Source organism: Lactuca serriola, chromosome 5 (genome assembly GCF_051521515.1).
Source record: "Lactuca serriola cultivar US96UC23 chromosome 5, Lser_US96UC23_V15, whole genome shotgun sequence".
NCBI lineage: Eukaryota > Viridiplantae > Streptophyta > Magnoliopsida > Asterales > Asteraceae > Lactuca > Lactuca serriola.
In genome coordinates, this window is record NC_136412.1 from 341,097,885 (window position 1) to 341,121,167 (window position 23,283).

Here is a 23,283-nt window from a genome sequence, read left to right on the forward strand (position 1 = left end):
TTTTTGAATGTTTTAATGTAGTAACATAAAGAAAAAAGCAATGCTATAAATGAGTTGAGTTTTCAAGGAGAAATGTTCTTATAAGAAAAAAACTGTAAATACAATGCTATAATTGTTAGATTTTTCAAAGTAAATTGCCTTGATAATAAAATTTTTTTTGATAGATTAAAGAAAAATAACTTGATAAGATTTTAAAAAAAAAAGTTGCAATGTTGTAACTAAAAGAAAACAACTGGGTTGATTTTTCAAAGTAAAACACCTTTATAAAAAGATTTGATAAGACTTTTTAGACTTATAATTGGTAGATTTTTCTAAGTAAAAGGTTGTAATGATGGATTGTTCAAAAAGATAAAGTGCTTTTATGAGCAAAACTACATGGTAAATTTTCTAAAGTAAAATGCCTTGTTAAAATAAAATATGAAAGTAATAATGTTGAAAAAAACGAATACTGCAAAATGCAAAGCTATAAATGGGTTGACTTTTGAAAGATAAATGTGCTTATTATAAAGAAAACTGAAAGTACAATGCTATAGAGAGTAGGTTTTCCAAAGTAAAATGGTTTGATATAAAAAATGATAAAATTTTCAAGGTAAAATGCTTCGAAAGAAAAAAAAAAAGATTTTTCAAAATAAAATCTCTAGATACGAAATATTTTCAATGAATTTTTGAAAATAACATGTGTTTTTATTAAGAAAACAGAATGTCCAAAACTATAATTAATAAAGTTTTCAACATAAAATGTCTAAATAAGTAAAAAATGTAAAAATTTTTGTAAAAAATGTCTTGATAAAAAATTATCCGAAAGTAAAAATGTTTTATTAGAAAAAAAAAACTAAAAAAAGCAATGCTTTAATTGGAATGATATTTAAAAAGAAATGTGTTTTAATTAAGAAAATGGAATTTCTCAAAGTAAAATGCCTAAATAAGTAAAAATGTAGAGATTTTTGTAAAAAAATGTCTTGATAAAAAAAATATCTGAAAGCAAACATTATTTTTTAGAAAAAAAAATTAAAAAAATGAAATGCTTTATATGGAATGATTTTTCAAAAAATGTGCTATTATTAATAAAACAGAAAGTACAATGCTACCATTGGTAAATCTTTCACAGCAAAATGCCTAGATAAATAAAAAATGTCTTGATAAAAAAAATATCTGCAAGTAAACATGTTTTATTAGAAAAAACTAAAAAAATGCAATGCTTTAATTGGGATGAATTTTCAAAAGAAATGTGTTTTTAAAAAGAAAATTGAATGAACAATGCTCTAAATTGTAAAATTTTCAAAGTAAAATGCCTAGATGAGTGAAAATTGTAAAGATATTTTAAAAACATGTCTTCATAAAAGAATATTTGAAAGTAAAATAGGAGTAATTGAAAAAAATAAACTTAAAAAATGTAATGCTTTAATTGGGAGGATTTTCTAAGGGAAATGTGCTTTTGGAAAGAGAGTTGAAAGTAAGATACAATACTTGGTAAATTTTTCAAAGTAAAATGCCAGTAAAAGACGTAAAGTACAATGCTGAAATTTGTAAAAAAAAAAATTCAAAGTAAAAGACCTTAATAAGTAAAACACATAAAGACTTTTTAAAATGTCTTGATAAAAAAAATTGAAAGTAACATTATTGTAAGAAGAAAAAAAAAGTGCAAAGCTTTGATTAGGATAATTTTTCAAAGGTAAAGTATGCCTTTAATAAGAAATCTTATTACAATGCTATAACTGTTAAAAATTTCAACGTAAAACGCCTAGAGAAGAAAATAATGTAAGAACTTTTTAACAAAATGTCTTGATATGAAAATATTTGAAAGTCACAACGTTGTAAAGAAGAAAAAAAACTAAAAAAGTACAAAGCTTTTAATTGCGATGATTTTTCAAAGGAAAATGTGATTTTAATATGAAAATTTGAAGTAACATTGTTGTTACAGAAAAGGTCCAAAAAGTGCAATGTCATAATTGAGTTGATCTTTAAAAATAAAATGCTTTGTATATAAAAAAAAAACAACAACAAAATCTAAAATGCATAGATATGAAATGCTAGTCATTGTAAACTACCATAGAAAAACAAGAATCAAGAAGACAATAAAATATAAAGATGTTTGGTAGAGCATACCCGGAATAAGACTTGAAAGTATTTGTTTGCTATCTCTGAGTAAACTTATATTGTCAATGAAATTATTCAAATTAAAAAAGATTGAAAACAGCAGAACATACCTAGCACTGAAAAAGAATGCCCAGACCTCAACTTAAGTGTCAAAAGCCTTCAGTTTCACCTTCAAATTGGTGCCTGTTATACAGAATCAAAAAACAAATAACAAAAGATTAACTTCACCTTAAAAAAGCATCCAATTTTCTTCCAGCTCTTGTAAACGGATTGAATTTTGGTAAAAACAAAAGGAATGGTAATTACTCACATATAAAATTATGGGTAATTTGCAGTTAAATAGCAATGTACTTTACTGTTTTAAAAAATAATATGCATAAAAAAATGAAGTACAATGCCTATTGATGAAAAATGAGTATAGCATGTAGTTTACCTCACAATCAGTTTCAATGATGCTTATTGCATTTGAAGGCTTTGATTCAATTATATCAATGTAGAATTTACTGTTGTTAACAAACAGGACAAGGTTCTCAGTGTGGTCTCCAATCTGCATTGAAATTAGGAATGGAATCTATTAATGAAAATAAGAAATTCAGGGAATCGGAATTGTAATCTGTCACATTTTTGGTTTCCTATTATTCTTCAAGTTAGGGTTGCAAATAGGAGGGAATGGAGGCTTAAAATTTGGGATTGGAGTGGGGTAGTAATGTAGTATAGGTATTAGTTACTTAGTTTATACTTTTCAGATTCTAAGTTCAGTACTTATCTACTCATTTATCCCACTTTTTACTTAGTCATTCCATTCCAACAAAAATGAAGCACTCCAAAAGAGAATTATGGTAGCTTTAGAACCCAATCCTGATATTTCTCAAACTCAAGATTGTTTGACAAAGTCCACCATTCATTTGTTTGACATCAAAACTCAAGAATGCAAACAGAACACCAAAAAGTGAACAAAACTAGGTAACAACAAGAACATGACAACTTACCATATTTACTCTTCTGGTGAGACCAATCCTGCAACCTATATGAAAAACAAAATCAATAAGTAGAACAACACGCATAAAGGATTTTTTTTTAAAAGTAACAGATGCACACTACAAAACCATAAATTCAAAATCGAAATTGTTAGTTATATTTAGTGATCCGTTTTTCACACTAAACCAAAGTGCATAGGTGAAATCGAAGTAATCAGATTCAGATTCCAAGATTATGCACACCTTAATATCATATGATTAACTAAAAAAATCAAAGGAAAACAATTAACATTTTCTTAATTTCAAGAAAACAAAAGTGGATGCTAGAGAAAAAGTTGTATTGGCTTTTAATATAAAAACTACCTACCACCTTTTACAAAACAACATGCATAAAACACACCATATACAAATGATTTGATGAAAATTAGTAACAAATAAATAAATAATTTCTAACTACATAGCAGTATAAAATGAGGCAAATGAAAAAATAGATACATACTACAGATAATCATGTGGCTACAAGAAATTTAAACAAAAAAATAGTAACAGTGGCATAAATGTTTAAGAACATAAAACTTAGTTAAAATCAAATCAGATAATTAACTCATAAAAGATATTGAAACAACTAAACTAAAAATATTTACAAAATAAAACAGGTAAATACATCAATCAAAGCAAGTAAACAAAGTAACGGATATAAAGAAAGTAAGAAACAGGAATGACAAACCTGCCCATATGCAAATGTGGCTTCTGAACCTGATTTTTCTAAAACAATTATTATCAACAACTAAAAACAATTAACCTTCAACAGAGCATACACAAATGTAATCAATAAATTACATTTCAAAACCTGTCATCAGCATATATATGCTGTACAACGCTTTTATTGATAGGTTTTCAATGTAAAATGTCCTGATAAAAAAAATATTTGAATGTACTTAACACAAAGAAAATGGAATACTGCATTGGGTTGACTTTACAAGAGAGATGTGCTAGGATTGGTAGACTTTTCCAAGTAAAATGCCAAGATAAGAAAAAAATGTAAAGATTTTTTAAAGTAAAATGTCTTGATAAGAGATTTTTTCAAAGTAACAATGTTGTAGTCGAAAAAAAAACTAATATGTGCAATGTTATAATTGGGTTCATTTTCATAGTAAAAGACCTTGGTAAGAAAATTTTGAAGCAGAAAGAAAACTGAAAAATCAAATTCTATATTTGGATTAAACATTCAAAGAAAATGTGTTTATTCAAAGAAAACTAAAAATACAACGCTTTAAATTGTAGCTTATAATAAGAAAATTAAAAGAACAATGCTAAAAATTGTAGATTTTTCAAACTAAAATGCCATGGTAAAAAACTTTTTGATATCTACAATGTTGTAATAAAAAGAAAACCGAAAAGCATAGTCCTGTAATTAATAGATTTTTCAAAATAAAATGATGTAGAAAAATCGTAGATTTTACAAATAACATGCCTTTATTAGAAAAAATTGATGGATTTTTCAAAGAAACATGACATTATTAGAAAAAAAAAAGTTACAATGCAATAACAGAAAGAAAATTGAAAAGTGCAATGCTATAAACAGGTTGATTTTTCAAAGATAAATATGCTTATAATATTAAAACTGAAAATGCAATGCAATAATTCATATACTTTTCAATGTTGTAGTAGAAAGAAACATATTAAAACTGCAATGCTAAAATGGGGTTGATTTTTCAACATGATATGTGCTTAAAATAAGAAAAGTGAAAGTACAATGCTATGACTAACAGATTTTCAAAGTAAAATAAATTGATCATGAAATTTTTTGAATGTTTTAATGTAGTAACATAAAGAAAAAAGCAATGCTATAAATGAGTTGAGTTTTCAAGGGGAAATGTTCTTATAAGAAAAAACTGTAAATACAATGCTATAATTGTTAGATTTTTCAAAGTAAAATGCATTGATAATAAAAGAATTTTATAGATTAAAGTAAAATGACTTGATAAGATTAAAAAAACAATTAAAAAAAAAAGTTGTAATGTTGTAGCTAAAATAAAACAATTGGGTTTCAAGTAAAAAGATTTGATAAGACTTTTTAGACTTATAACTGATAGACTTTTCAAAGTAAAAAGTTGTAATGATGGATTGTTCAAAAAAATAAAGTGCTTTGATGAGCAAAAAACCAGGATAAATTTTCTAAAGTAAAATGCCTTGATAAGAAAAAAGTTGATAGACCTTTTAGACTTGATAATTTAAAATATGAAAGTAATAATGTTGAACAAAAAGAATACTGCAAAATGCAAAGCTATAAATGGGTTGACTTTTGAAAGATAAATGTGCTTATATAAAGAAAACTGGAAGTACAATGCTATAGAGGGTAGGTTTTCCAAAGTAAAATGGTTTGATATAAAAAATGATAAATTTTTCAAGGTAAAATGCTTTGAAAGAAAAAAAATAGATTCTTCAAAATAAAATCTATAGATACGAAAATTTTTCAATGGATTTTTAAAAATAACATGCCTTGAAATGAAAATAATTATTATTTTTTCAAAGTAAAAAAATGGGATAGATTTTTACAAGTAAAGTGACTTGATACGATAAAATGCATTGATAGCAAAAAAGTGCAATAATAAAAATGGAAATTTTTTAAAATAAAATGCGCTAATAAGAAAAAAAATTTGGAAGTTACAATGCTATATAGTGCAAAGATTTAGTTTGTATAACTTTTCCAAGAGAAATGAGCACTTAATAAGAAAACAGAAAGTATAATGCTATAATTGGTAAGATTTTAAAAGTATAATGCCTAGATAAGTAAAAACTGTAAAAAATATTTAATAAAATGTCTTGATAAAAGAATATTTGAAAGTAAAAATATTGTAATAAAAAAAATCTTAAAAAGTTCAATGCAATTGGGATGATTTTTCAAATGGAAATGTGCTTTTAATAATATAACTCAAAGTACAATGCTATAATTCTTACAAAGGAAAATCTGTTTTTAATAATAAAACTAAAGCTACAAAGCTATAACTGGTAAATAGCTAAAAGTAGAAGGCTTAGATATGTAAAAAATGTAAAGTTTTTTTTTTAAAAAAAACTGTTTTCATAAAAGAATATTTGATATTAAAATGTTATAAAAAAAATTAAAAAAGTGAAAAGTTATAATTGGGACGTATTTAAATAGAAAATGTGCATTATCAAGAAAAAAGAAAGTACAAGACTATAATTGATAAAATTTTCAAAAAAAAAATGTCTGATATATAAACATTTAAAGATTTTTTAATAAAATGTGCAAAACTTTATTGGAATAATAAAAAAAAATTTAAAAAAAAGCAATGCTTTGACTGGGATAATTTTTCAAAAGAACAGTGCTTTTAATAAGAAACCTGAAAGTACAATGCTATAATTGCTAAATTTTTCAAAGTAAAATGCCTAAAGAAGTAAAAAATGTAAAGAATTTTGTAAAACATGTCCTTAAAAAAAAATAATTGCAATGCTATAATTGCTAAAAAATTTGAAGTAAAATGCCTAAATGGTTTAAAAATGTAAAGATTTTTGTAAAAAAATCTTGATAAAAGAATATTTGAAAGTAAAAATGTTATAATAATAATTATAATAATTTAAAAAAAAAAAGTAAAAAAAAAACTAAAAAAATGCAATGCTTTTATGGAGATGATTTTTCAAAAAGAAAGATACCTAGATAAATAAAAATATGTAAAGATTTTCTATAATGCTATAAGTGTTAAATTTCTCAAAAGAAAGATACCTAGATAAATAAAAATATGTAAAGATTTTTATAAAAAAATGTTTTAATAAATGAAGATTTGTAAGTAAAAATGATGTGATAGTAAAAAAAACAGAATGCTTTAATTGGGATAAGTTTTCAAAAGAATGCTTTTAATAAAAAACTCGAAAGTACAATGCTATAATTGCTAAAAAATTTAAAGTAAAATATCTTAAGAAGTTAAAAAAGTGAAGATTTTTGTAACAAAAATCCATATAAAAGAATATTTGATAGTAAAAATGTTGTGATATTAAATGTAAAGATTTTTGAAAAAAATGCCTAGATAGTAAAAAAAATGTAAATATTTATATAAAAAATGTCTTGATAAAAGAATATGTTGAAAGTAAAAATGCTGTAATACGAAAAAATAACTAAAAAAATGCAAAGCTTTAATTGGGATGATTTTTTTCAAATGAAATGTGATTTTAGTAAAAAAAAAATGAAAATACAGCGCTATAATTGGTAATTTTTCAAAGTAAGATGCCTAGAAAAGTAGGAAATATAAAGAATTTTGTAAAAAATGTCTTGAAAAAGAATATTTGCAAGATGTAATAATAAAAAATAAATAAATAAATCCAATGCTTTAATTGGGATGAGTTTTCAACCGAAATGTGCTTTTAATTACAAAATTGAAAGTACAATACTTTACTTGGTAAAGTTTTCAAAGTAAAATACCTTATGAAGTTAAAATGTGAACATTTTTGTAAAACAATTCTTGATAAAAGAATATTTGATAGTAAAAATGTTGTAATAATAAATGCAAAGATTTTTGTAAAAAATGCCTAGATAAGTAAAAAATGTAAAGACTTATATAAAAATGTTTTGATAAAATAATATTTGAAAGTAAAAATGTTGTAATAGAAAAAAAAAAAAAAAAAAAGAACTAAAAAGACTAAAAAAACGCAATACTTTAATTGGGATGAATTTTTCAAACGAAATGTGCTTTTAATAAGAAAATTAAAAATACAGTGTTATAATTGGTAAAATTTTCAAAGTAAAATGCCTAGACAAGTAAAAATGTCTTGATAAAAGAGTATGTGAAAGTAAAAATGTTGTAATAGTAAAAAAAAATTGCAATGCTTTAAGTCGCATGATTTTCAAAGTAAAATGCCTGAAAAATGTTTTATTTTTGTAAAAAATGTTCTAATAAAAGAATATTTGCAAGTAAAAATGATGAAAGAATAAAAAATAAATAAACTAAAAAAATGCAATTTTAAGTTGGATGATTTTGTAAAAAATGTTCTAATAAAAGAATATTTGCAAGTAAAAATGATGAAAGAATAAAAAAATAAAAAATAAAATGAAAAATGAAAAATAAAAAATGCAATGCCTAAAAAAATGTTTAATTTTTGTAAAAAAAATATTCTGATAATAGAATATTTGCAAGTAAAAATGATGAAAGAATTAAAAAAATGCAATGCTTTAAGTAGGATGATTTTATAAAAGATATGTGCTTTTAACAAAAAAAAAAAAAAAAAAAAAAAAAAAAAAAAAAAAAAAACTGAAAGTACAAAGCTATAATTAATAAATTTTTCAAAGTAAAATGCCTAAAAAATGTTTGATTTTTGTAAAAAAATGTTCTAAAAAGAATATTTGCATGTAAAAATGATGAAAGAGTAAAAAAAACTAAAAAAATGCAATGCTTTAGCTGAGATACTTTTTCAAAAAAAATGTGTTTTAATAAGAAAAATTTAGTGTATAATGCTATAATCGAGAACATTTTTTTTTATAAAAAAGATGCCTAGATAAATAAATAAAAATGTAAAGATTTTTGTAAATATTTTCTTTGATAAATGCAAGTAAAAATAATGTAATACTAAAAAAACTAAAAAACCTTCAAGGCTTTAATTTGGATGATTTTTCAAACATAATGTGCTTTTAATAAGCAAATTAAAAGTACAATGCTATATATGGTAAATTTTTCTAAGTAAAATGCTTACATAAGTAAAAAAAAAAAAAAAAAAGCAAAGATTTTTGTAAAAAATGTCTTGAAAAATGAATATTTGTAAGTAAAAATGATGTAATAGTTAAAAAACTAAAAAAATGCAATAAGAAAATTGTACAATGCTGTAATTGGTAAAATTTTCAAAGTAAAATGCCTAGATAAGTGAAACATGTCTTCATAAAAGAATATTTGAAAGTAAAAATGGTGTAACAAAAAAATAAACTAAAAAAATTGTGTAATACTTGGTAAATTTTTCAAAGTAAAATGCTTAGATAAGTAAAAGATGTAAAGACTTTTTAATAAAATGTCTTGATAAAATAATCTTTGAAATTAAAATTGTTTTAATAGGAAAAAAAAACTAAACAAATTCAATGTTATATTTGGGATTATTTTTCAAAAAAAAATATGCTTTTAAAAAGAAAGCTGAAAGTACAATGCTATAATTGGTAAAAAAAATTAATTTAAAATGCATAGGTGTAAAACATTTATAAATTTTATAATAAAATATCTTGATCAAAATTTTTGAAAGTAACTATGTTTCTGAAAAGGTGCAAAGCTTTGATCGGAATGATTTTTCAAAGTAAATGTGCTTTTAATAAGAAAAGTTAAAGTACAATGCAATAATTGATAAAATTTTCAAAGTAAAATGCTTACATAAGTGAAAAATGTAAAGATTTTTGTAAAAAAATGTCTTGATAAAGGAATAATTGTAAGTTAAAATGTTGAAATAGTAAAAAAAACTAAAAAATGCAATGCTTTAATTGGGATGATTTTTCAAAAGAAATGTGCTTTTAATAAAAACAATGAAAGTACGGTGCTACATTTGGTAATTTTTTCAAAGTAAAATGCCTAGATAAGTAAAAATGGACATATTTTTGAAAACAATTTCTTATAAAAGATATTTGAAAGTAAAAAAGTTGTAATAGTAACAATGTTGTAAAAGAAAAAAAAAAACCTAAAGAACTGCACAGCTTTAAATGGGATATTTATTTTAAGGAAAATGTACTTTTAATAAGAAAACTTAGTACAATGCTATAGTTGTAAAAAATTTCAAAGTAAAATGCCTAGAAAAGAAAATAATGTAAGAACTTTTTAACAAAATGTCTTGATATGAAAATATTTGAAAGTAACAATGTTGTAAAGGAAAAAAAAGGTACAAAGGTTTTAATTGCGATGATTATCAAAGGGAAATGTGATTTTAATAAGAAATTTGAAAGTAACATTGTTGTTACAGAAAAGAACTAAAAAAAGTGCAATGTCATAATTGAGTTGATTTTTAAAGAGAAAATGCTTTTTTATAAAAAAACAGAATCTAAAATGCATAGATATGAAATGCTGATGAATGTAAACTATCATACAAAAACAAGAATGAAGAAGACACAAGAAAATATAAAGATGTTTAGTATAATTTAAGAAAATACCTGGAATAAGACCTGAAAGTATTTTGGTATCTCTCAGTAAACTTGGAGCATAAGGAAGTTTCAGTATCTCCACCATAACTGACAAGAACTGAGAACACACAACAAAATATACAAAATTTTAGTATCACTCTCAATTGTATCTTACAATGTCAATATTGAGTTTATTCAAATTGGAAAAGAGTGAAAAAAGTAGAACATACGCATCACTAAAAAAGAATGCTCGAATCTCAACTTAAATGTCAAAAGCCTTGGAGTTTCATATTCAAATAATTGGTGCCTGTTATACAGAAAAAAATTTAACAAAAGATTAACTTAACCCTAAAAGAGGTAGGTTTTCAAGATCACAAACATTGGTATTGTTAAATGCTGGCAACACAAAGTTCAGTAAGAAACCTTTAATTTCATTTTCAAATAATTGGTGTCTGATTCTAGGGTTTTTTTCAGATTTTTTGTTTAGTTTTCCATAAAAAACAGGACACTTCAACACACAAATACCCTAATATTAAATGGTAAGAGTTAACTATAAGCATGTTGCCATTATGGGAAAAAGTACATAAGTACATTGCTATTATGCGTAAAAAATGAAGTACAACACCTACCTTGATAAAAATAAAATAAAATAAAATAAAAAGTATAGCATGTTGCTTCCTACATCTTTCCCTAAAATCATCAGATAACATAAGATCAAAAATATAAAACTGCTTGTAATCAAGAGGAGGAGCAAAATCTACCTCACAATCAGTTTCAATGGTACTTATTGGATTTGAAGGCTTTGATTCAATTATATCAATGTAGTATTTCTTGTTGTATTATCCCACAATGATGCTAACAACAGGACAAAGTGTTGTGTCTAATCTGCATTGAAAACAAGAAAATATTAGGGGCGTTTTGGTCTGTTTTTTGAAGAATGGAATCTGTCAATGAAAATAAGAAATTCAGGGAATCGGAATTGTAATCTGTCATGTTTTCGGTTTCGTATTATTCTTCAATTTAGGGTTGCAAATAGGAGGGAATGTAGGCTTAAATTTGGGATTGTAGTTACTTAGTTTATCTTTTTTAGATTCTAAGTTCAGTAATTATCTACTCATTTATCCAACTTTTTACTTTGTCATTCCATTCCAATCCTGATATTTCTCAAACTCAAGATTGTTTGACAAAGTCCACCATTCGTTTGTTTGACATCAAAACTCAAGAATGCAAACAGAACACCAAAAAGTAAACATAACCAGGAAACAACAAGAGCATGAGATCTCACCATATTTACTCTTCTGGCGACACCAATGGTGAAAAACGAAATCAATAAGTAGAGCAACACGCAGAAAGAATTTTTTTTTTAAAGAATAGATGCGCACTACAAAACCACAAATTCAAAATCGAAATAGTTACTTATTTTGGTGATCGATTTTTCACACTAAATCAAAATGCATAGCTAAAATCGGAGTAGATCGATTCAGAATCTAAGATTACGCACAGCTTAATATCATATGATTAACTACAAAATAAATAAATAAATCAAGAAGGAAGAAACAGTGTTACCGAATAAACAAGTGTGAAGAGATTCGAATTTTTGCAGGAGATTTGGAGAGCGGAAAGGCTTGGGGAAAGAGAAATTGTGGTTGGAGTTTGATAGAAATAGGGTTTGGGGGGAAGACATAAAGGCAAAAAAAATATACGTCGGGGTCGTAGTGTGGATGACACATTTCCTAAATCAAAAACAGAAGAATTTCGTGAATTGATTATATCGTTTCTATTAATTTGGTTTAGAGAAAGGAATACCTGAAGAAAAAATTGAGAGCATCGAGAACGCTTGCTCTCCGACATCATCGTCTGTTCCACTGTCGCCAAGTTCTAGAGATTAGTTATGTTTTGGAGGTGGCATTGTTTATTGGAACCGGAGAAAACGACTAAAATCAAGTGTTATTCTCGGAACCCAAGAACCTACAAAGGAAATCAACATATAGTGTGTTTAAAACCTATAGAAACGCCAAAAAGATGAAGAGCATACCAACAACAAACACCTGAGGAAAACGATTAAAGGAGTTCATGAAAACAAAGGGGAAGAAGAATATGAAGAGTTCATGAGTCTGGCGCTCTTTTGTAGTCAAACGAACCGTTTACGAAAGATAATGATTTAAATTAAGAATCTTTTGCAAATAACATGAAAATTTGGAAAGTTTAGTTAAACCGACATGCCAAATTTTGTATCTATTTCGTATTGTTAACCAACTAAATTGCTCTTGGTCTTTTTTTATATAATCATATGGCCTTTCAAAAGGAATGTTTGAAATGTTTTTAATTTAACAATAATCATTAATTATTTGAAATTTTTTTACTTAGTTTCAAATTGCAAAAATTGTCTTTATTCTAGGTTTTTCGTTGCGGATTTAGTATCTAATTATAATAAATGTTAAAATGTCTTTTGTTTTCTTCAATACGTTCCTTTTACATGAGGCTATTTTCGTCTTTTCTTCTTGAGTGATCAATTTCGCAATTAAATGTTTGAATTTCAGCTATTAGATGTTTTTCCTAACCTAAATGTTATTACAAACTCACGACAAAAAAGATGGTGCTATGATACTATGTAAATTTTGTTGTTGAAATCATATGGTCATTCAAAAGGAATTGTTTGAAATGTTTTTTATTTAATAATAATCATTATTTATTTGTAATTCTTTTACTTTGTTTCAAAATGCAAAAGTTGTCTTTATTTAAGGGTTTTTCGTTGTGAATTAATTATAACAAATGTTAAAATGTCTCCGTTTTCTTCAACATGTGCCCTCACATGAGGCTATTTTCGTCTTTTCTTCTTGAGTGATCAATTTCGCAATTAAATGTTTGAATTTCAGCTATTAGATGTCGTTTTCCCTAACCTAAGTGTTATTTCAAACCCACGACCAAAAAGATGGTGTTATGGTACTATGTAAATTTTGTTGTTGAAATATAAAACAAACTCCTCTGTGAAATAGTGAAGTTGTCTGATCAATGCTTATATTTGCTCACATGTATTATATTGTTTTTTGGGATGAAACAACTACAAGTACATGCTTTACACATAACCGGTCTCTTAGATTGATCATAAATTAGATCTTACTCCTTATGAAGTCATAACAAATGAAAACTAAATGGTAAATTATTTCATATTTTAGATTGTTGATGTTTTATGGAGAGGGCACCAGGTTGGGTTCAGTGTTTTGTTCGACAGTCAGGGCTCGACAGTATATTCAACACGGGTGTGCAAGTTACTTGGCTTATGTGGTGGACATGCGGGTTGGGGATCAGGTGTCTGTTGATGATGTTCCAATTGTCACGGAGTTCGCTAATGTATTCCCGGAGGAGTTGCCCGGTATGCCTCCTGAGAGGCAGGTCGAGTTCAGGATCGACCTTGTGCCGGGTGCGGCCCCTATTGCCAAGGCGTCGTACCGATTGGCACCGCCTAAGATGCAGGAGTTGTCATCTCAGCTGCAGGAGTTGCTAAGCAAGCAATTCATCCGCCAGATCAGTTCTTCCGTGGGGAGCGTCGATTCTATTTGTCAGGAAGAATGATGGTTTGCACCGGATGTGCATCGGTTATAGGGAGTTAAACAAGTTAATGGTGAAGAACCATTATCCCCTTCCGCGGATTGATGATCTCTTTGATCAGTTGCAGAGAGCATCTCGGTTCTCCAAGATTGATCTCATGTCTGGGTACCATCATGTTAGGATGAGGGAGGAGGACGTGGAGAATACCATGTTCCGGACTCGTTATGGACATTACGAGTTCGTGATGATGTCATTCGGGCTCACCAACGTGCCTGCGATATTTATGGATTTGATGAATCGGGTATACAGGTTGATGCTCGATCGCTCAGTTATTGTGTTCAATGATGATATCTTGGTGTATTCCAAGACCATAAAGCAACATGAGGAGCATCTTCGCGAGCTTCCGAGGGGTTTGAGGCGAGAACGACTTTATGTTAAGTTCTCCAAGTGCGAGTTTTGGTTGCGAGAGGCTTAGTTGCTTGGACACCTCATTAACCAATATGGGATTTTGGTCGATACGGTCAAAATCGAGGCGGTGATGCAGTGGGAGGTTCCGAAGTCTCCCTCGGATATCAGGAGTTTTCTAGGTTTTGTAGGGTATTACCGAAGATTTATTCAGGATTTCCCCAAGATTGCAGTACCCCTCACTCGTCTGACGAGGAAGTGGGTGGATTTTCGGTGGGGCCCTGTGTAGCATTCCGTTTATTAAATAAATAAATAGATAAAATTAATAAATGAATAGTATCCCTAAATTCGAAATAATTTAGCAAAACGTTGGTTTCGGGGGTTAAATGATATAATTTGGACTTTTGGTGTTAAAAGTGTAATTTCCAAACTAGTTTGTAAAGAATTTTGAAGGTTGAGGGTTGTTTGCTAAATTATGGATTTAATTTGAAAAGGATTTCAGAAGTCAAGGTATGATTGGTAATTTTTGGACTTATTATGAAAGAATTTTTGGAGGCATGGGCTAAAGGGTAAATTATGGACCTAAGTTGAAAAGGTTTTGTGGAGGATGGGCCAAACTTGGAAATTGAGCAAATGTTTGAAGGAACACGGGATTTAGACCCACTTCCCTTCCCTCTCGTCAACCTTAAATCTAGCGCATCTTACTCCATCCGCCACCACTTTCGGAGCTTCCTCAGCCGTCGCTACTTTGTTGTTAAATGCCACATGCACAACCTTGTTGCCGGAGACGTGGTGAGAAGCTGGAATAGCCACCAAGACCAACGAAGGAGGCTATGAACGTCGATGCTTGGGTCGTGAACGACCTAAAGGCTCTCGGTAATTGCATTTCACTCGTTCTCCATCTCCCTTCAGTTGTTACGTAGTCGTTGTCGTTCTAGCAACCGTTTCATTTCTGTTATCTCGTCCGACTGCCATGCGACACTGCGGGAGTAGTTGGGACTGGGTGTGTTTTTCCGTTGTGAACTCATGTTTTGAAGGTGTGTGCGTGTGTTGATGTGTTTGCTTGGTAGGGAATCAAGAGAGACCATCGCCACCAACGTAAGGTGATGGTTGTCACCTCCAACCATCGCCTGCCACCACATAGGTGGTTGTGTATGTCGCATGGTGTGTATGTGAAATTCCTTTAAGATGATATGTTGTATGGGTGTGCTTGGCTGGATAAAACCCAAGGAAAACTCGCCACCACCACTGTGAGGTGGTAGCTGCCACCTCATACCGCCACCAACTGCCACCTTGGGTGGGTGGGTGCTCCTACATGTGATTAGACTGTTATTTGGGATGCTTATGGTGTTGTTTTGGCCTAAGATCATAACCACCACCACTGTGAGGTGGTGGCTGCCGCCACAAACCACCATTGACCACCACCACCCAAGTAGTAGTGGGTGGTGCCCGACTTATTAGACTCTAATTAATGTAAAAACGTAACCATTGGACTAATTGAGTTGTGTTTGGGTTGGAAACCCTAATTAGGATTTAGAAAACCCTAATTTTAGGGGATGCTAGTTTTGGATTGTCGGGACATGCGTTTGGGCAAGTGGATTGAAGTATAACTTATGCCCGATTACATTGAATGTTTGGCCTAGTGAAGTAATGGACTTAATGGATCAAGTTCTTAATGGTTTAAGTAAGAACACTTAACCCTAATCGTCATTTTATGTGAAAACCCTAATTGTGTTTGGGCCGTTGGGCCTTTCTTTTGGGCTTTGGTGATTGGGCTATTGATGGGCCATCTAAGAACATGTATATGGACTAGGATTTTGGATGGGCTTTAGGGTAAGGCCCATGTGAGGGGTTTGGGCCCAATTTGGAAAATTAGGCCATAGTTGGGCCTTGGTTGATTATTTGGCTTTTAGGCCTTCAGAGTGTGAGTTTGGGCCTGGGTCTTGGACCAAGCTAGGTTAAGGGTAAAATGGTCATTTTATCCCAAGTGATGGATTTAAGGTTATGCATTAAAACCAAAATGGTTAATTGGGTTTTGTTTAAATGATTGACAGTTCGGGGACCAGTCAGCTAACAACCAGATTTATTCGCGGGACTTCAACGGTGCGAGGTGAATTTCCTCATGTATGAACAGGTCGAAGGCACCAATGTCGACCCATATATGTATGTTAGTATGTTTCGGACTAAGGTTTGATGTCGGGCAGTTCCCGATGTAGGTTTATATGTTTCCGGATTTCGATTTGATGTTGGGCAGTGCCCGATGTAGGTTTATATGTTTACGGATTTCGATCCGATGTCGGGCGGTGCTCGAGGAATGTTTGTATGCTTGATGTTTTTGTGATTCTTGCATGTCTATGTATTGTATGTTTCCGGATTATGGTCGGGGCAATGCCCGAGGAATGTTTGTATGTTTCCGGATTTCGGTCCGATGTTGGGCGGGGCCCAAGGAATGTTTTGTGACATCTCCATTTTCACGGTCAGAAAAGACCGATTTGTTTATGCATTATTTAAAAGTAAGAGTATCCTTTTGAAGAAAAGTGTTGCGGTATTTGTTCCCAAAAAAATATGATAAGTATGTTATCAAAACATTTCCGAAGAAATGTATTTTTATTCATTTTAATACATTGGGATGTCATCGTCAATACAGAAACATAAGCATAAACAGAACTTACATTCATTATCACTAGTGATTTATATCTGCTTAATCTCTCAGTGTAATGTAACCTCATATCGACACATGTGATAAATAAACTAAGTGGGTCAGGTTGGGAAACATGGTGAGTACATAAGGTTTTCAACCCACAATAATATAATTATTATGTTTAATCATCAAACAATTAACCCAGTCACCCATTCTCATTATCTTCTTTATTCTTAAGGGTCTGCCCTAAGAATCAACTATTCCTCGTTCATTCATTCCTAAGGATTATCCTAAAGAATAGGCAAGAAGTCCATCGTCGCTAGGGTTTATACAACAAGCACTAAGTCCATAGTCGTCAGAGTTTATACAACAGGCACTAAGTCCATAGTCGCCAGGGTTCATACAATAGGCACTAAGTCCATAGTCGTTAGGGTTTATACAACAGACACTAAGTCCATAGTCGTCAGGGTTCATACAATAGGTACTAAGTCCATAGTCGCCAACGTTCCTCTATATCATCTTTCATACCTCATCATTCATCTACCCATGTTATACCCAACATATTTTGTAGATATAAAATACATATACAGTTTAAATCATTTAAAACATGCGTAAAATCGTTCATCCAACATAGATATCAAGAATACATATAATATGCACACATAACACGTAATTTATATTAAATACTTCATATATATGTGTAAGATGAAAGTAACTATGCACTCACTTGTTAAAGTGATGATTCCAAACTCAGACAACGCTTTGATTCTTAACAATGTAATTTCATTCGACGAAACCTAGTATTATTACTACTAGACTTTAGTCGTCTAATATTAACGTGACTAATTATTAGTCTTAGCATTATTATTATTATATAAGCTTTTAAACAATATTTTCCAACCATTATGTATAGATAGGGGTCAGACATAAAACACCGCAGGGCAGGACCATTTTGGTATATAGCACTTCTGAAATCCAACGACCCTATGCGGTCCTTTAAACCAGATTCCCCGTACCGCAAGTAGTTAAAAAAATATTATAACGACACTTATACAAGTAATAATAATAGCTCAAATATTTATTATAAGTTCATAACAACAATGCTATAATTAAATAAAAGCTATATTTAAAACAATGTAGGCGCAACTCACTTACAACGGGTTTTTAACAAAACCGGGCTTCGCTGAAGCAACGTTTCCGAGCCGAAAGGCTCTTTTTCTCGGAGCCTTCGGGAGCTCTGGGTCTTCCTTCGGGTGCTAGGGGTACCCTAGGCTTTGGAGGTGTCACACCCCGAGCATCGGCGGAAACATTGGGCAGTGTAACGTCATTTCTCGTATCATAGTTATCAACTTCCTGAAAACACAAGCATTTAAAAAATACGTCAACATAAAGTTGGTGAGTTCACAGGTTTTGACTCCATATAAAAATAATACATTTTCCAAGTTCAAAAGTATAGTTTTGAAAGTATCATTTTGACTTTCCAACGTTTAATATATATATATATATATATATATATATATATATATATATATATATATATATATATCCTAGGTATAAAAGTTTACTTACCAAATAAGTATATACCTATAAGTCTCATATACTGTGAATATAAGTGTTTGTAATTCCATACAAACGAAAGTTGCTACGTATAAATCTTATTTCAATTCTATACGAGTAAAAACCGCTACGTATAAATCTATTTCAATTCTATACTATTAAAACTGCTACGTATATATCTATTTCAATTCTATACAAGTATGTGTGCTAGGTATAATTATCTACTTAATATACAAGTAGTATACCTACCTGTCACACCCCCGAACCAGACGGCGGAAACGTCCGAGGGCTCGCGTAACTTAAATTGAAATATCATCACAATGAATATACATGAAACACAACATAAACATCACCATGCATTAATACGTTACAACTGACCTTGTTCACATCATGTACATTGTTTACATGACATATTTCAAAACATAAATTGTCTGATGATTAACATTTCACAAAAGAAGTTTCCTGGAACACACTTGGAGGTTCTTCAGTCTAACGATTTCCTGAGAATACAAGTTATTTTGAAAACGTCAACATATATAATGTTGGTGAGTTCATAAGCATGTTTGTTATAAACCAGTTTGTATAGTTTGTAAAACCCAGAAAATCCGATATTTTCTGTGCAAAAACTGTTTGCGAAAAAGATGTAATGATCCCATAAGTGCATATGTATGTGATTTCAAAACAAGTAAAAATGATTGTTACTCAAAATTGATTCTTGTATTATAGTTGTTGTATGTAGGAGTGAATGAAGTTGTTCCCCCGGAAAACCCGATGTTTTCCGATTGAAATAGTATGATAGTTTTGTATTATTGTATCATTACAACGAATGAATATGATTTCCCATGATTACTTAGATGGTAATGGATCTCTATGTGAGTCGTTATAACCATGCATAATAATGACTAATTCGCTTGTCTTGGTATTTTTCCAAACGCCGGTTTTGATCAAGATTTTGTCACCCTAAACTGACCGAGTCTAACTATAGCGAACAGCTTAGGTGTGGGGGAGTCACCCCCGTATAGATATATACACAAACTCTCGTTCTCCCTCCAGAAGACTCTGGTTATAACTACAGACTACGACCAACACTTATTGGTGCCACCCGTTATTTCTCACTGAATCTCATGAAATTGAATAATCTTGTTTTACAACCCAAATGATGATTACGTGAATATGAAGTAAGTCTAACAGACATGAAAGAGGACAACGGTGGTCCACTAATTATGTATGTTATTATAGGCTGTCGAGTATGCGACGGACACGTTAGCCCATCACGCATATGATTTATTTGGACCATACTAGCAATGCAAATGGGCCATTAGCATGTAAAAGTCATTAAGGGTCCATTAGGTATGTAATTGGGTCACCGAAAGCCCAATAAACATGTATTATTTATGTTCTTTACCCGTTTTGTATGTTAATAGTGTCGTAAGATTTGTTTTACACGAAGCTGTTAATCGTAAAGTTATAACATTCGTCAATCGTTTTATAACGATATTATAATTTATCAAAGTATGCATTTTTAATTCCATAAGGTATAAAATTTTATATTTTTGGCCCAATTGTTTTAATAATAGCACATTTGACCAAAAAATATTTGTTTGACCAATTCAGCCCTTTTTTCACATAATATTACGATTTCAGCCCTTTTAACAAAAATGACATTTTTAGTCCTTTTTAATGAAAAAAATGACATTTTAGGTTCTTAAATTATTTTTCTTGACATTTTTCGGACCAAACACTAATTAAATAGTAATTTCAGCCCATAATATAATCTTTGGGCAGTTTCAGCCCTATATTTGGAAAAGTTTGCATTTATGGTCCAAATTTCCGCAAATTTCACAATCTTGGCCCAAAATCCAAAAACTTTGCATTTTTAGTCCAATTTGGTAATAAAATCATTTTCAACCCCTGAAATTTATTTATTTATGTTTTGGACTCATACTTTTATGAATTTAGAATTTCAGTCCCTAAAACTCTTCATTTTCGCAAGTTTGGGCCCAATAATCTGTGAGGCACAAATATAAGGCCATTAAGTAGAATTTTATATTTTTGGTCCTTTGAAAAGTATTATTTTCATAAAAAAATCAGCTTTTATATAAATAAATACTTTATAACCCTCATAAAACCAAAAATTATCAACTTTCAACCCAATCTTTGTTATTTTTGCAAAAATGACACTTGTAAAGATCTTTCGCTTTGTTTTTCACTTATTAAACTTAGGGACTCTTAGATCTATGATGCATGTTGTTTATTATGTTTTTGTTTATGAATCTTTCACATTTTAGCTATAGATCTCGAAATATCTTAAGTATTAACACATTATCACCACAAAAACCAAAGAAATCACATATAACATGCAAACACACATAGATCAAAACATAACACTTGTATTCTCCCCAAAAAAAACAAGTAAAAACCAAAAAAAAGGGGTGGTGAACTCACCTTGCTTTGTTGCTCACGGTTTTGAAAAAGATAAAAGAGATTTGTATGGTTTTTCGACCCTAGCAAGCTCCTTGAAGAGACCTTCGAATTTGAAAGGTTCTAGGGAGTATGATCAAGAATTTAAGGTGGTAAGAAGAGTGATTAAGTGTAGAAAGAAAGTATGTTTGCAAGATCTTACCACTAGTATGTAACTTGAAGTGATTTTTAGATGAAAACCTTCTTGAAGCTCTTATGATTCTCGAAATTTTGGAGGAAGGAAGAAGGTGTTCTTGAGAGAGTTTGAAGAGAAATTTTGAAGATGGTGGTGTAGTTGTGATCCTTGGCCGAGAAGAAGAAGAAGAGAGGAGAGAAGGAGTGAAATGACTTGCATAGAAATCCACTATGTAATAAGGAGGTGGCTAACCCTCCTTAATTCTCCTAATTTCCTTTTAATTATTTTTATTCTTCCCTTTTTTTACTTGGGCCGAAATGGGCCTAGTGGAAGAAGGTATGGATAAATTTTTGGCCCTTCTAGCCTATGTTCGAAACTATGAAGTTCATGGAGAAGTTTTTGGCATATTGGGCTCCTTTGGATGGTTCACGGCCCAACTAGCATAAGAGAATGGGTTTCATGGCCCATTAAAGCTAAGTAGGTTAGTTATGTCCCAATAAGGTTAATTATGCTAGTTTATTTCATTTTAGGCCCAATGTGGTCCAAAATGTCAAATCTTATGAAGGTGGGTTGAATTAGAGCCCAATTAAGGGTTCTAAGCCCAAATTAGTCAAATTGGAGGCTTATTGATCCATTAGGCCCAATAAGAAAACCCTAGTCCATATTAGACTTAAACCGGGATTTTTATGGTATCCAATCTTTTTCTTTTACCATTGAAGTGTTTGTATAGAGTGTTTGATGGAATTTTGTTGTCATTGAATAAACATCATGCATGCTTTCAAGTTTTAGTTACAAATGTTATCCTTGTTAATGTTTACAAAAGCATTAGAATTTCCTGGTTGTGACACTACCAGTTTCTTGTAGTTAGAGTATAAGTGTTTGGGAAACTTATACTTAACATTAATACTTGTATAACGACAAAGTATAATGCTTCTAACAATTTGATACCATGAGTCCGTAACCGCGGCTATATGACTAGTTTCAAACCTCTGCTTGATGCTACAAGTTTCACATCTTAAGATAAGGTCCACACGCTTCATCAACGTTGGAACAATAAACAAATAAAAGGACAGTTCGTCACTCGCTCAAGTTTGGTTGTAGCTAACAACCACGAGTGGGGTTTTCAACCCGTATCTTATTCATACACGACTTCCACGCTCGCACGGGATTAACGGTTACAGGTCAGAGGATTATCCCTAAGATTTTTGATGAATACAGTAACTCATGTAGACTTGTCGAGTTCCGTTAGTTCTAGTAGTAAAAACATATTCATGTCTAAAACTCTAAGTTATTAGACTATGCTTTAAACATTACTCCTAATATTCATAATACTTAGGCAGTATAATAGTTATAACTAGAATTAAAAACCAGGTTTTAACTTAACATAAAACCCACAATAGCAACATACTAAACAAGTATATATAGAACACCTGAATATACCTTCATGGTTATATTAATAACATAATAGGTTTTATCTTGACATAAAACCAACAATAGCAACATACTTAGTAATTAGTATATAGAACTTCCGAGTATAACTCTGGAACTTTATCGCACACAACATATATATAGAATCCTAAGTATAACTCAAGATCTACATTCGTATACTTCTATAACAATAGCATGCTAACAACTTTACGATACTTGTATATTTTAGAAATATTATATACAAAACAACTATATCCCGGTTAATATAACTATCTATGTCGATACGAGTATACTATCATATAGACATAATATTAACATATATACAATATTTAGCATGTGTTTTACCCCAAAAAATATTAGAAAGTGGGGCCATGAAACTCACCTTAATAGCGTGATTTTATGTAATCTAAGAAGAAACGGTCAGCAGTACGAGGTCGTTGGGGCTCGAGATGCAAGAGGGCTTCAACAAACGAGAGAAAGGAAAGAAGTAAAGGTGTAAGAATATCTGAAGTCGGACCTGCTATTTATAGTAATATTTTTGGCCTCTCAAGTCATGAGCCATTTAGTCTCACGTCGTGAGCCATGTCTGGTCACCCCGTAGACTTGCCATTTGCGTCCCTAGCTTCGGAAGGTGGCCATGTGACTCCTCACGTCGTGAGATATCTTTGCTCACGTCGTGAGCTTAGAACTTATCCCTTCGTAGCCTCGCCACGCACCTTCTAGATTCGAAATGTGGCAAAATGACTCCTCACGTCGTGAGCTTTTGTGCTCACGTCGTGAGCTCAGTCAAATTAGGGTTTTTGACAGCTGAATCTTCGGAAGGTCGTAACTTTCGCATACGAACTCCGTTTTTGACGTTCTTTATATACACGCGTACGTATTTACGAGTACTACAACTCTATTTTAGACTCCAATAGCTAATTCTAAGTCTATT

General features: G+C 30.4%; 1 long non-coding RNA gene across 2 annotated transcripts; it reads right to left on the minus strand.

Moving 5' to 3' along the window:
* Positions 1-1,726: 1,726 nt before the first annotated feature.
* LOC145055379 (uncharacterized) lies at positions 1,727-12,286 on the minus strand. Of its 2 annotated transcripts, XR_013685160.1 has the most exons (11): positions 12,222-12,286; positions 11,980-12,141; positions 11,740-11,906; positions 11,459-11,554; positions 10,935-11,058; positions 10,404-10,480; positions 10,204-10,291; positions 3,802-3,839; positions 3,087-3,121; positions 2,531-2,644; positions 1,727-2,280 (listed from the first exon to the last, which is right to left on the minus strand). It is a non-coding gene; the product is annotated as an uncharacterized LOC145055379 (long non-coding RNA). The 2 variants fall into 2 exon arrangements; XR_013685161.1 differs by lacking the exons at positions 3,802-3,839; positions 10,404-10,480; positions 10,935-11,058; ... (2 more) ...; positions 11,980-12,141; positions 12,222-12,286 and having other exon boundaries at positions 10,204-10,285.
* Positions 12,287-23,283: the final 10,997 nt, after the last annotated feature.